This window comes from Amblyomma mixtum, chromosome 3, assembly GCF_055824585.1.
Source record: "Amblyomma mixtum isolate Tamu chromosome 3, ASM5582458v1, whole genome shotgun sequence".
Taxonomy (NCBI): domain Eukaryota; kingdom Metazoa; phylum Arthropoda; class Arachnida; order Ixodida; family Ixodidae; genus Amblyomma; species Amblyomma mixtum.
Window position 1 is genome coordinate 317,369,790 of NC_143014.1, and position 4,895 is coordinate 317,374,684.

The following is a 4,895-nucleotide window of genomic DNA, read 5'->3' on the forward strand; positions in this document are numbered from 1 at the left end:
TACGAATTTCGGACGCCGAACGCAGCTCTCGTATGTGCAGCGTTCGCATCTGCATTGTTGCGCATTTGGCTGTTGAGAAGTTGGACCAGTGGTTGCTTCTATCATAGCCTATGCTCAAAGTGTGGATCCATCGAAGGGTGTCTCAGTGATTTGAGCCCAGGTGGAGAGGAGGACAGAGAGAAAGTGGCTCGCGGCCTGCTTTACACATGGTTTTTAGAAATGTAAAAAATTGTATTCAAAGGTCGCTGTTTGCTCAGTTTTTCTCAAAGACCTGAAACAAAACATCCCCACGGTTTTGCATTGTGCTCGTGGTTGTGTAGCCTTGGAGCTAAGCCGACAGCACTGCACTGGCTCGAGGTATGAGGGCACGGGTTTTCCTTTTCATCCACTCTTTGCGGTGTGCTGTGAGCTTTGTATTTTTTACGTCTCGTGTTTCTGAATACATGGTAATGATTCTTGCTAAGAACCGCAGCAAAATGTTCAAAACGATAAAAAAAAATGGTCATACCACTCTGACAAGAATAAAAAATGGCAGCTTGGTTCGGATTCAAGCAGTGTCTACATTTTATGCGAGGGAGCTCTCAGTTCCTTTCTGGGAGCTTCCTTTCCTTTCCTCAAAAACCAATTTACCAATTTTACCTTCGCTGTCCTCGCAGACGATGCGAATATGCGTCTTCTTCAGATCGTATCAAGGCAAGTAACCCAAACAAACAATAGGGTGAAACGATTGGCCGACCAAATGCCACTTCTCTGCGAAATTTGAGCTCGAACAATGCACCCGTTTAGTTGCAAGAAGCATCCTACCGCGTCCGTTTATTTGCGCAACACGCGATACTTACTCACCCGCCACAAAACGCCGTGATTTCCGAATTAATTTTTACCAACACACTGTCTTTTAGCTTCAAGAGATGGCGCCATACACTTGAAAAGAATAAAGGCCCCTGATTTCGGAAGTAGCTCATTTCTGTGAACTGTGCCGCCGCGCCGCAGACTCCCGCATATGCCCGTCTCTCTGCTCGGCGCTTTCTTGTACGTGATTGACCCCTCCGGCCGTCGCCCTGGAAGCGCGCGCAAAATTTATCGTTTTCTTGTGTTGTCGTTTCCCCTCGGCGCCATGTTTAGGCCGTCTGCCTCTGCTCCCGGTCGAGCTCCGTTGAGTTACGCGCTGACAATTCGAAGTCTGCTTTTAGTGCCGCACTATGCCCAGTTGGGGTGCATTTCAGTGCACAAGCCGGAGTGAAAATGGCTGGTGCTGTTCCAGGCTGCTCGAGGAAAAAATGTCATCAGCTGTAGAAATAAGCGGATCCACAACATCGCCCTTAAGGACTGTTTCGACAAAGGACACCATCCTCGGCGATGTACTGTGCATTTGGTGGTACCTAATCTAGTGTGCGTACTTCTTTTGAGATCATCAGGAAGTTGATAACTTCGCTTAATTCGCTGATCATTCTGCGTCGTTTTGCATGCAGTTTTTTCCATTCCTTGGGAATTGCTGTGCGTGTTCTATTCGCGACCGTTTGCATATGGATTACGCCTATAATAGCCACTTTGTTCATTGGATCTCAGTGTGAGTTTCCGCGGAAAAAGGTTGCATCGGAGACGTTGCTTTTTTTCCCTAGTATATACGCGTGTTTCTGATGTGGCGCAAATTAGAAAACAGCGATTTTCGTAGAGTATACGGCATTCTCCCTCCCATATGCAGCAGAGCTCTAGTGCGGTAGCTTTAACGGCGTTATGCCATTGGCTGTCTAGGGATGATAGGAGATGTTAGGTAATCTTTAGGGCGATTAAGGAGTTTGTTCGACCGTCGCGACTGCGCGCACCTCTGCCGCGATTCCGAGATCTAACGCCACCTGAGGAGCGAGTCCGGAAACGGTGCCTTATAGGGCGAGCGTTGACTTTTCGGAGGCGAAATCATGACATAGTGCACTGAATGATCTTTTCCAAATAATATCAGATTCCTTAAACTCCGTAGTTTATAAGACAGTACGAATGGTTCCCGTGAGGGTCCCTAAGTCACAGAATGACTGCATCTTTTCTCGTAGCGTTTTACAGCGCTGAATATATTGATTTAGCACGTGCATCTCAAGCACCCCTTAAATCAGGGTTTAGCGTAAATTACTCATCGAGAAAATATCACCTTTCCACCACTCTGTCAAGTCTTCTGTTGGCCAGGCTCACTTCTGCTGTAGCCAATAAAACAAAGGAAAAAATAGAAAACAAACGCCTTCTCTTTCAAGCAGCCGTGATTGACCACGCAATAAAGCCGCGGCGTATGCATCACACCGAGGAGCGAAGCTTAAAATTTTGGGTCTGGAACTTGCGTAAAAAATTCATGACACGCATTAAATAAAATATCCCAGCATATTCGCAGCCACCATTGTGTTTCTAAAACTTCACTGGTGAAGCGAAACCTTAACCTAAATTACCACAATCTTTACCTCGTTCGATTGCAAAAGAACAGTGTCATAGACAACAGTATCTTCGGGGAAGTACAGCGCTAGGTCAAATCTACATCCAGCGGAGCGTTAGTGGGCTAAAGAGCATTGAAGAATATACAATATTAACGCAAATATTATTCTAATAAAAACTCTGCCAAATTGAGGAAGACGTAATGCGCTTTGATTGTTCGTGCCAGAAGCGCTGACGTTTAGAGGGCTTATTGCTCAAACGAGAAGGTGATAAATTTGGCTCGTGGTTGAGTCAAGCATGTCGGATCCCTTTCTAGTGGTTGTGTTCAATAAAAGGAGCGTGAAAAAAGCACAAAATCAGGCGCGCTCACGTGTGCCAGAGAACACATCGGGCGGGCGAGCGCGCGATGGCCTTCGAAGCGTGCCGTGCGCAGCGAGCAGAGCGTGCGGGCGAGGTTAATCGAGGTGGAAGCCGCGGGAGTGGAGGAGAGTGTCGCTGCTCTCAATATCAAGGGGCTTTAGATATGGGGCATAGGGAAATTTCTTACTATCGACGAGAGCGAAAGCTGGCGGCTCTGCACTTCATCCAACATATACGCGCGAGGCATGCCGGGAAGAGAGCTCTTCGGAATGACATCTGGTGGCTTGTTGACTGTGCTACGGATTGAAACTTTTTTGTTGTTCAGTTACGTTTTTACTCCTGCAGTTATGTGCTCTTTGTTGCGGTATAGTTATCCATGGTGATACGCACGCAGCTCATTTGAGATCCGAAGCATACGAAGGAGTTTAACTCAAGCTGAGCACAGTGTCTGGAGCCTGCGAAGCCTGAAGTCCGTTTGCCCCTTCGCTGGGAGCCCTTTACTCAGCAAGCTGGCCTTGTTAAACGGGAACTTGTGCTACCTGTGCATTGAAGGGTGAAAGAAGGCAGCAAGTCAGACAGCCTTAAAAACCGGCATGTCTAGTCAGCTGTGATACTCTGAAGTTTTCTCTTCGCAACGAAGGATCGCTTTCAGTGTTTGTCTTGAGACACGCTGGTTAGAGCGTACGAGTTTTGAGTCGGAACTCTTCACTTTGCAGTGAAACACGAACCACCTTTGCAGGCTGAGTGCTCGAAACTAGGTAGCCCCCGAAAGGGCGCAGCGGGGTTTGCGGAGCCTCTTCCAAGCGCACACCCCTGAAGAAGCCGGGCGCCGAGCCGGGGGTGGCTTGTACCGATTTTTACCGGTGGGTGTCCGGCGGTGGGTTTCGAACCAACCACCTCCCGCAGCCGAAGCGGACGCCCAGACCACTAGGCCACGACTGCGGTTTTTTTCTAATCTGCAAAGTACTTCGACGAGCGCAACTTGTGTAAGTGACCGCATTCGCAAGGTGGATAGCGGTTGATTCATTTTGAAGACTGGCGGTGACCGCGCACTGCATGCAGGAACGACTTCCACTTCATGAATTGTTTCACAAAGATATCCCTGTGCTGCACTTGTCAGCATGAATACGGCCGTCGCTTACTTGTGATGGGACAGGTTTCTGCTTCATAACTAATGCTTCTCTGGGCAAATTCTGTAAGATCAGAGCCAGGACATGCCGAGAGTCGGACCTCATTGCATGCATGCAAACTAGTTTCTCATAGAAAATGGGCCCGGGCAAGTTTCTCATCGCATGAACATATTCCATGCACGGACATAGGGCGCGCACCCACAACAGCAGCTGCACCAATAAAACGTTTCTGATTTTTACTATGTGAAAACTGAAGCTTCTAAGTGTACTATTTTAAGCGCTGGCAATTTTTTTTTTCAGGAACATTTGCTCTAAATGTGTGTCTGATGAACGAAAAAAAAACCCCTACACCCATGGCGATGCCAATACTAAAACTACCCCTACACCCATGGCGACGCCAATACCCGCCCTGCCTCCGACTGTCCCTGCAGCCAGCCCCACCTATCTCACTCTTCAGACCCCACGAACGCCTAAGCCCTTTCACGGTGACCTGTTTGAAGATGCCGAAGATTGGTTGGCGCACTACGAACGGGTTGCGACCTTCAACTGCTGGGACGCCGCTACAAAGCTGCGTAACGTGTACTTTAGCCTTGAGGACTCTGCACGCACGTGGTTCGAGAACCGTGAGGCTACTTTCTCGACGTGGCCAGACTTTCGACGTCAGCTCCTGAGTACGTACGCCAACAGCGACCGCCGGGAGAGCGCGGAACGTACCCTGTCCTCTAGAATTCAGCTCCCCAATGAGGGTGTTGCCATGTACGTCGAGGATGTGACGCATCTTTGTCATCGCGCCGATCCGGCAATGCCTGAAGAAAAAAAGCTGCGGCACCTCATGCGCCACGCGTTGCCACGCGTTAGGCGCGTGGCAATATTCCACGGTTCGCAATATTTGGTGGCATGAAGATAAAATACCCTCTAAAATTCAATTAAATTGGTTTTTTCGAAGGAAATGGTGCATTATCTGTCCCACATATCTCGGTGGACTCCTCAACC